Source organism: Podarcis raffonei, chromosome 16 (assembly GCF_027172205.1).
Source record: "Podarcis raffonei isolate rPodRaf1 chromosome 16, rPodRaf1.pri, whole genome shotgun sequence".
Taxonomy (NCBI): Eukaryota; Metazoa; Chordata; class Lepidosauria; order Squamata; family Lacertidae; genus Podarcis; species Podarcis raffonei.
In genome coordinates, this window is record NC_070617.1 from 17,675,207 (window position 1) to 17,685,367 (window position 10,161).

Here is a 10,161-nt window from a genome sequence, read left to right on the forward strand (position 1 = left end):
AAACTCCGCCAGCTCTGCATCGCCGCGGTTGCCAAGGCGACGTGTCGTCACCTTGGCAACCATGACAACCTTATGTTCATTAATTTTAAGAAGGTTCGCCATCTAACAAATGAAATTGTTCTAGGCACTGGTGTTGAGGGGCTGAAGGAGAAGCCAGACAGCCCCCGGTAATTATTGTGGGAGTGGAAGGGGTCTCATATGGCAGACGCAACTTCTTCTTGCAGTCAGTATGATGCTCACCAAGTTCTTTTTCTTTCAGGCAATACAGAACTTGCATTGGTATCTATACATGCCAGGGATGTGGAACCTGTGGCCTTCCAGATGTTGTTGGGACTACAACTCCCATCAGCCCCGGCCAACATGGCCAATGGTCAGGCCCCAGCCATTGGCCGTGGAGGAAGAGGCTGATGGGAGTTGCAGTTCAGCAACATCTGCAGGGCCACAGGCGCCCCATCCCTGACACAGGCATTGCAGCGTAAGAAGCTACCTTATTAAACCAAGTCAGACCATTGGCCCACCTGGTTCAGTATTGTCCACAGTGATTGGCTGCAGCTTTCTGGGGTTTTCAGCCAGGTGTGTGTGTGTCTCTCCCAGCCTTACCTGGAGAGGCCATTGGAGATCAAAGCAACACTCAACTGCAGCCTTACCCTCAGAGGACCTTGCCCTCCTTTGGGTCTAAATATGGGGAATGTCAACCCCATTTCACATTCATTTTAATATGAGCACTAATACTTAAGCTTGTTTTGAACCAGATTTAAAAACAAGAGAGTAGAAGCTAAGAACAGAATTCTTGGGTCCTTCACAAAATAACGATCCCAACATTTGGGAAGTCGGTTCTTTGGGGAAAGCTGTGACAGGTAAACAGGTATCACTGAGGGATGGAGGAGATTTTCCTTTGGCTCACATTTTAAAGCCAACTCAGCTGATCCACATCTCCTGGACTAACTGATGGGTCAGATCATAATAATCCTTCAGATTTTGCAATCCTTCAGATTTTGCAGTGCAGTTCCAGGTTCAAAAAACATACCAAAGCACATTAAAAGATCCTAAAAATGCATATTTAGAAATGCATGCCTTGAGATAAAATATGTATTTAAGTATATAATTTAAAGAGTATGTAAGGCCTGGTGGGAGCATAACGGCACACTCAGCCCTCGGCTGATTTCTGGACAGCCAGGAAAGTAGTTGAATGCAGAGTCCAGTTTTAGCAAGACACCAACATGGGGGGGTTACATACCACCCAAATAGGACAAAAGATGTGAGTCCTGAGGGCTAGATAGAGAGGGCTTGGACCTGCGTTTCCCCTCCCTTGTTTATATTTTATATATAAATATCAATTTTAATATAAATATCAATAACCTTCCCTGCCCCAAAGCAGCTGACAGGAGCCCCAAAGGGTGTGGGAAGACTCATTCTTTCTCAGTTGACTCAACAAGACGGTGCTGCGTTAGTCTGGATTTAAAGCAATGCAAATGTGCTTTGAATCAGCTCATGCCCCAATTGCAACAGCGAAGCCGGAGAAAAAGGAAGGAAAAACTAGGCCAAGCTTAACATCTAACTGCTGGAGAAGAGAAGTTGGGGTGGGGTGTGTGTGTGTGCGGGTGGAAAGAGAGGATGGGAATCTGCAGCGCAGACTCAGAATGATCAGAGGACGCATCTCCAAAGACTAGAGATCCGTGAAGGAGAAATGAAGGGCGAGGAGACAGGAGGAGGGCATGAAGGGCAAAGAGGAAAGGCAGCCACCCTGGGCCCTGCCAGGCAGAGAAACAGTCCCCCAAGTTTGCCTCTGGCCAAGGAGTGCCTGAAACCATTTTAGACACCTCAAGGGAGGAAAATACCCCAGGAGGACTGTGGCCAAGGCCTGGCTTCTGCCCTCTGCACTTTGATGGACGCTAAGTGTTTTGGCAGGACAGAGATCCCCTGTGTCCTGCAGGGTTCTGGTGCCCTAAGCTAGAACGGCTCCATGGAGTCTCAGAGGTGGAAGGTCTCTCCAAGGCCGTTAGTGCAACCCTCTGCTGACGCAGGAAGGCGCCTCCTACAGCATCCCCAATAGGTGGCTATGAAGGCTTCAAGCTTAAAAGCCTCTAACAAAGGAGAGAGCAGCCTGCTTCCCTGTCCCAACTGCTCATATCGTCAGGAGGTCCAGCCTAACGTTTATTGCAGAAACAGGCAGCCATTTTGAGCCTGAGGATCATGTTTCCTTTCAGGTGGCCTTCTGGGTTACATGGCCAAAGAGGCCAGAGGCAAAAGCGGGAGCAGCAGCAAATTTTTGACCTTGGTGCAATAAACTAGTTTCCACACACACAGAGAGAGAGAGAGAGAGAGAGAGAGAGAGAGAGAGAGAGAGAGAGCGAGAGAGCCCTCTCTGTCCTCCATCCAGGCTATCGTGAGCCAGGCGGAGAGCCAGTGTGGTGTAGTGGTTAAGAGCGGTAGTCTCGTAATCTGGGGAACCGGGTTTGCTTCCCCGCTCCTCCACATGCAGCTACCCGGTGACCTTGGGCCAGTCACACTTCTCTAAAGTCTCTCAGCCCCACTCACCTCACAGAGTATTTGTTGTGGGGGAGGAAGGGAAAGGAGAATGTTAGCCGCTTTGAGACTCCTTAAAGGGAGTGAAAGGCGGGATATCAAATCCAAACTCCTCCTCTTCTTCTTCATCTTGGGGCATCATCCGAATTCAGGGCACATTCTGGCCAGGCCAGAACATTCTAGGAGGGTAGGAAGCAGAGTTGGCATGGGATATGGCCTGTGCAGAGGGGGTGTGATGGAGGTGCAGGCAGAAGAGGAGCTACCCATGGAGAATTCTGGGGGCAGATTGAGAAGCCTGAAGGGCCACATTTACCACTCCCCCGGGCATGAGGTTCCTCATCCCTGGTGTATTTCCTGCAAAGGGAGGTCCCTTGCTATAAGGGGGTGAAATCTATGTAATAAAGGCCTCCACATTGCTGTCCTATTTATTTTTCTATTTAGGTCCCCTTAATGACACATAATATGTTTTACCCCTCATGTCTTCCAAGGAGCACAGCGAGACAGCAATGATGTCCTCCTTTTGTCTCACAACAAACACGTGAGGTAGGCTAGCCTGAATGGCCCATCCCCTTCATGGATGGACAGGGGATTTGATCCTAGGTGCCCCAGTCCTGGTCTGACACCCCACGCACCATCTCTCATGAGAAACTTTCTCTCACACATGTGCATATGGATTTAAAAGCAGGGGTGGCTAACCTGTGGCCCCTTTGGCTATTATTGCTGGACTCCAGCTACCTTCATCCCTGACCATTGAACATGCTGGCTGGGGCTGATGGGAGTTGGATCCAATGACATCTGGAGGGCACTGCGTTGTCTAGCCTTGGTTTAAAGCACAGTTACATATCCTTAATTCAAAACATCTATTTTAATCATCAGCTCCCTTTCCACCCATTACCTCCCCTCCCCCCTGCCTGCCTGCCCACCCGCCTGATCTCCTGGCTTGTCTCCCTTAGAATTTCCATAGCAACAGGAGAAAACACACAAACGCAACAGCAACAACACAGTGCAGACAGTTGGCAAAACATTCGATTCCCTGCTTTCATGCGAACCCGCTTCCCAAAAGGAGGCCGCCGCCGCCACAATCACCACCATCGTGAGGAAACAGCATCACAAAGAAAACTTCCCCATTGGATGTGATGATGGCCACCAACTTGGATGGCCTTAAAAGAGGGTTAGAGAAATTCACAGAGGAGAAGGAGAAGGCTATCAATGGCCACTTGCCAGGTTGGCTATGCATTGCCTTCAGTGGATTTCCCACCTGCATCCAGTTGGCCACTGTGGGAGGCTAGACAGGCCTACCTTGTTCAGATACAACCAAAAATGATGTGGGGAAAGTGGATAGGCAAAAGATTCCACCCCTTGAACATCCAAGGAAGCAGAGTGCGGGAAGACTCAGGACAGATAAAAGGAAGGACTTCTTCACCCAGTGCATAGATGAACTATGGAACTCCTTTCCACAGGAGGCAGTGATAGTTGCCAACATGGATGGCTTTAAAAGCATATTGGACAAATTCATGGAGGACAGGGCTATCAGTGTTTACGGAGCCATGATGGCTATGCTTTGCCTCCATGGTCGGAAGCAGAATTATCATTGTTGTTGTAATTAAATGTGTTTATGTACCGTTTTTCATTAGAAGTGACCCTCAAAGCAGATTACATTAAAAATATATACATTTTTTTACCAATGACAGAACATAATTACAATAGTAAACTTTCCATATTATCCATGAAATAATAAAAGCACAAAAACCAGCACTATAGGAACACAGGGAGTTGCCATAAACCAAGTCAAACCATCTAGCTCTGTATTGTATGGCTCTCTAGGATTTAAGGTAGAAGTTTCTCTCAACCCTTCCCGGAGATGTCAGGGATTGAATGTGGAACGTTCACCACTGAGCTATGGCTCTTTCCCAAACAAAACTGTAAACCAAAACAGGTTCAAGGCTCCAAAACAGACTTTGAATGCCAGTCACTGAGAATCGCAAGTGAGGATAGTTGTTGTTGAGCTACAATTCCTATGAAGTTCCCCATGAAGAGGGATTGGACTGTTAAGCCACTCTGGGAATTGTAGTTCTGTGAGGGGAATAGGGGCATCCTCTCAGTACCCGTAACAAATTACTGCTCCCCAATTATTATTTTTTTTGGGGGGAGCCATGACTGTTTAAAATAGCATCATGGCACTTTATTGGTGGCCTTAGCTACGAAGAAACACCCGCCCTCTGGCATACCTTGAACTTTTGACAGCATTTCAAAGGATCCCCAAATAACACAATATTGGTGGAACACAGTTTTCATTATTTATTTTAAATAAAACTGCACTATTTCACTTGAAAATATGGATGGATTGAAACAATAAGCTCACACAAACTCGTTTCAAAACACCTGTTCATTCACCTGGCCATGTGGGTTGTCTCTCTCCTCCCCAACCCCACACTCCCCCCCCCCGCATATCCTATATTTCTGATTCCATTCCATCCCCAATCTGTCAGTTCATTTAACATACTTTATGCTCACACAAACAATTATGATAAATAATGAGACAAGATGGGGGGGAGGGAGTCAGGCAGGGCAACCATAGAAGAGGAACACGGTTGCTAAGGGGTTGCGTGGCAACTGGGAAAGTGTATGTTTCTCTTGTTTGGTGAGATATCTCTGGCTGGGATGACTGGGAGGGTGGCGAAAGGGCCACCTCAGGAGGGCAGGAAGCTGAGTTAGCAATACGATCCAATTGGTGGTTTCTAAACATGGGACCACACCACAAATTTCAGACGTTTCCAAAAGTGCAAACTGGGGAGTGGACAGTGGTCAGGAAGGTAAGAAGTAGATAGCGGCAGGAGCCATGGAAAACAACCACAGCATGTAGGAAGGAGCGTGACAGGGTACATGGTAAGGATAAAGCAGGGCTCGGTGCAGGAAGCACATCCAATCTGCCATCTTGCAAAATCCACAGGTGGGCAACACCTTTGTTTCAGGGATGGAGAACCCGATGTCCTCCAGCCGTTGCTGGACTGCTGCTCCCATAACTCCTGACCGCTTGCCATGCTAGCAGGAAACTGGAGTCCAAGAACATCTAGAGAACACGAGTGTGGCAAAAAAACAGCACAAAATGCCAGCAGCAGAAGATTCAGCACTGTCTCTCCTCAGACCAGGAAGGGAGCAAGGCAGGACTGGGGACCCTGATATGGCTGGACTACAGTTCCCATAATTCCTGGCTGTTGGCCATTCTGGCCGAGGCTTATGGGAGCTGGAGTCCAACAAGGGCATCAGGTTTCCCCAACCCTGTAGCTGGGGAAGAAACTGCTTCCTAAGGATAATAAGTATTATTATTTACATTCGTATACCGCCCTTCTTCTGAAGATCACAAGACGGTTCACAACATAAAAATACAAAATGAAATAACAAAATACATAATAAAACAAAAGCGTAAGAAACCAATGACCTCCCTCATTTAAAACAGAAGATTAATCAGCCACAGAACATTAATCAGCCCAACACCTGGCTGAAGAGGAACGTTTTCACCAGGTGCCTAAAGATATGTAATGAAGGCGCCAGGTGAGACCGATCAGCACAGCTTCAATGCATCTTTTATCATGTGCAAACAAAAGCGTTATTCATACACACACACACACACACACCAAATGTTGTTTTGAAATAGTTTGGGAACAACATATACTAGTGTGGGAATCTGCAAGGCTTTAGGTTACACCAAACTCTTCCTTTTGCCCAGCACAGAGTTCTGGGCACTTGCACTGTTGTATCCCAAGAGAGCTGATGGGAGCTGTGGTCCAAAACATTTGGAAGGTGCCAGGTTGGTGAAGGTTGCATTAAGCCATCTAACCCAATTTTGTTGGCTCTTGCTGCCTGCAGCTCTCTGGGGTCTCAGGGGAGAGTAGTTCCCAGCCCTGGCTGTTCATAACCTGGGAAATTTACTATGGACAACTGCTAAGTTACAGGCAAAACCAGCCTCCCCCCAGTGGGGCGCTGGCTGGGGCTGATGGGACCTGTCATCCAGAACATCTGGAAGGCACTCAGCTGGGGGAAGGCTGGACACAGGCTGTGCCTTGAAGCTGCCTTGCGATGCAAACTTTTTTCTAAAATAGGGGTTGAAAAATCCATCACTCACCATCCTCGCTTCTTTCCCGTTTGAAGCAGGGTGCCCTTTTGACCTCCAACATCAGCTGCCGACTGGGAGAAAACGGATGCCAACCCTGCCAGCGATTACCGGTCCCCTTTGCCTCTGGTTCCCTGCATAATGATGCCACCTAGTGGAGCAACCTTCTCTGCAACTCTTATTTGGAACGGGTGTTTTTCCATCTATCTCCTATATTTGTAATAGAGGCCACTTTTCTAAATTAGAGGTGAAACAGAGCCAATATTCTGTTTTGGCATCGATGAGTTGTGTTTCAACAAAACTCTGTAATTGCTCATAGGAAACACAGGAGTCAGACTTATACAGAGTCAGACTACTGGGTTCATCTAGCTCAGCATTGTCTGCACTGACTGGCAGCAGCTCTCCAGGGTTTCAAGCAGGGAACATCACCAGTAGGGATTGAGCCTGGGACCTTCTGCACACAGAGCAGATGCTCTGACACTGAGCTATGGGCTAGGCAGGTCAGGTGGCCCACAAATGGTTACAGATGCTGCTTGTTTCTCTCCCTTTAAAAGGATTCGATCATTTTCTACACCAAATGACACTTTATCCCAAAGCAAATGCATTTATTTATTTAAGGCATTTATGTACCAGAACGATTAGCATATCTAAGTGGTGAATTTAGCATTAGGGGAGAAGTTAAGTGAGTTTTTAAAATGCAAATCTGCATTTCAATCACAGTTAATGAAAGTGGCTTTTGTTTGGGTCCCGTCCCCCCCATCTAACATCACAGGAATACAGAAGCAGTTGGAAAGCATGGGATAGAGGTGGGAGGAAAAAAATGTTAATTGTCTTTAGATGGCTATGTGAAGCAGTTAAGTCTTTGGTCTAAATTTATCTAGCTCAGTGGTTTCTCTGGGCCACATTTTCAGAATAAAAACTTGCTCATGCCACACCTATTTTTTTATTCATAAGAACAACACTGGAAAACATAACTAGGATTGTCCTCAATATCACTTGATGCTCTTGCTCTCATTTTGAAGAGATATCTATCCATATTCTGCAAATTAAAAAATAAATAATTTTTTTTATACTATACTATACTATACTCTGTTGCACTGAAATGTCTTCATGTTTCTTTGGTTGTCCCTGAATCTTCACACCACACTTGCCATCCTCTCCTGCTACACTGTTGTATTACGGTATTTTAATATTTTGTTGGAAGCCGCCCAGAGTGGCTGGGGAAGCCTAGCCAGATGGGCGGGGTATAAATAATAAATTATTATTAATGTTATTATTAACCACTGATCTAGCTCCATCACTGACTATAATTCCCATCAGCCCCAGCCAGCACAGCTGTAGCTGCTGATGGGCTTTGTAGTCTAAAGCACCTGGAATGAAGACATTTGGTGAAGGCTGAACTAAGTAACACTCAAGAGGCAGACTAAACCCTTCATATTCAGAAGGAACCTTTTCACTCTCTGGGGTAAATGCTACTAATAAATAATTGTGGTCCAAAATGGCCATGCCAGCTGGGGTCAATGGGAGTTGTCGTCAGAAGCATCTGGAGGGAACCAGGTTGACAAAGGCTGTCCCAAGAACTCATCTTTGAAACTCTATTAAGAGTGAATTATGACCCACAAATTAAATACAATTCTATTTATTTATTATCAAATCCCTTGAATATATAATTTTTAAAAAAGCCCACTAGACTTCCACTAGTTCAGCAATTACATAAACCAAATCTAAATGCTGCTGAATGGTGGAATATATCTTAAAGCAGCAATAATGATATAACCCAGAAGCTGACAGCATTAATGTAAACTAGATATCATAATTAAACATTTGCCGGTCAATACTTGGATTTCCAGAGATCAGGCAGGGGCCCTTAATTTTCAGTATTTTTGCAATAGCATTCCAAGCATTATTTTTAAAAATGCACTGATATATAAATAACTTTTTTTAAAAAGCACACTGGAATTTTAAAAAACAACAGTTGAGGGTCTTTGGTATCTCTAATGTCAAGTAAGTCTATTGGAACTTATTTTCTGTTGTAGTTGCATCAAAGAAGGAAGTAACACAGAAACATATGGAATCAGTAGAAATCAGAGACACAGAAAAACAAAGCAGAATAGGAGTGAAATTTTCCTGGTGTGTAAAATTTCCATCCATCACTAATTGGGGAGTGTATGGCAGTGGTGTAGCGTGGGGGGTGCAGGGGGGGCTGGCCGCACCGGGCGCAACATCTGGGGGGGCGCGCTCGCCACCTCCGGAGTCGCCGAAGAGCCTCGGGCGCAGGCTATAGCAGAGCCCCATGTCTCGGGAAGGAGGAAGCCCCGGCCATGGGCGCTGCCCCCAAGTGGTGCAGCCGGAGCCAGGCGGCGAAGGGGAGCCTGGGGGAGCGGAGGTGCCGCGGGGACACGGCTCGGGAGCTGCCGCTGAGGAGCCAGAGCATCGTCCCCGGGAGGAGAGGAGGAGCGGTGGCAGCGGCTGCTACTGCAAAGCAGGGAGAGAAGGAGGCTGTGGCGGCGGCGGGGAGCCGGGCAGGGAAGTTGCTGCTGGGGATGAAGAGGCGGCGGTGGCGGGAGGCGGACTTCTTTCCCTCTCTGGTGCTGCTGCTGTGAGGCGCTTGCCAGCCCACCGGCCCCTCCTGAGCGGTATATGGGTGGGCGGACGGGGTGGGTGGGGGAGAGGCGCCGGGCCCGCCTCGTGCCCTGACAGGAGCCGCCACTGTGCCCGCGGGCGCCCTTGACGCGGCGCCCCTTATGCCGCCTCGAGAGGCGTTGGGGGGCAGCGAGACTCCGCCGGGCCCCGCCCCTCACTCCGCACTCGGCTTCAGGGCTGTCTTGCGAGGGGGCGGCGGGAAAAGGCTCTGAGGAGAACCCCGCTCGCTGTCCCGCGTCGCTTTTCCTCACGTCGTTTTCCCTTTCCCTTGAGGGGACGGGGAGGTGAAGGGAGCCCGCCTTCCTCCTCGCACGTGGTGAGTCGTCGGTGGAGGTAGAGAAACCACGCACATTAGATATTCATCATCATCATCATCATCATAATGGTTTGAAATTTAAGACTCCCCCCCCCCAAGGAAAAGGCACTTTCTTGCCCTGCCCGTGGACCAGGAGGTCATGGAGGGCGAGACCTTCAGCAGCGGGGCCCTTATTTGCGCTGCCAGCCTGACCTTCACCCTCTTACATATAGAGAGGAAAGGAGACAAGGAGGTGCAAAGGCTTGCGGGGCAGAAGTAAGCCCCGCTGAGTTCATCAGGGGTGCCAACGTGAATACAGTATGATATTGGGGGGGGGGAGGCAGGTAAGCCCCGCCCTGCATAGTTGATCACATTGGCAATGCCCATCAACTGGGGGACTGGCCCCCTCAAATGTTTTATTGGGGGGCCTGAAGCAGTGGCGTAGCGTGGGGGTGCAGGGGGGGGGCGGGCGCAACATCTTGGGGGGGGGCGCGCTCGCACTCGAGTGCTAAAATCCACGGGTTAGGGGGAGCAAATTACTTGCCTTGCCCCGGGTGCTGACAACCCACGCTACGCCACTGGTGTA

The 10,161-nt window shown here is 48.3% G+C and overlaps 1 long non-coding RNA gene across 1 annotated transcript; it reads left to right on the forward strand.

Annotated features, from left to right (window-relative positions):
• The first annotated feature begins 5,148 nt into the window (after positions 1–5,148).
• LOC128404457 (uncharacterized) lies at positions 5,149–6,899 on the forward strand. The gene is made up of 2 exons (XR_008328107.1): positions 5,149–5,339; positions 6,676–6,899. It is a non-coding gene; the product is annotated as an uncharacterized LOC128404457 (long non-coding RNA).
• The last annotated feature ends 3,262 nt before the right edge of the window (positions 6,900–10,161 follow it).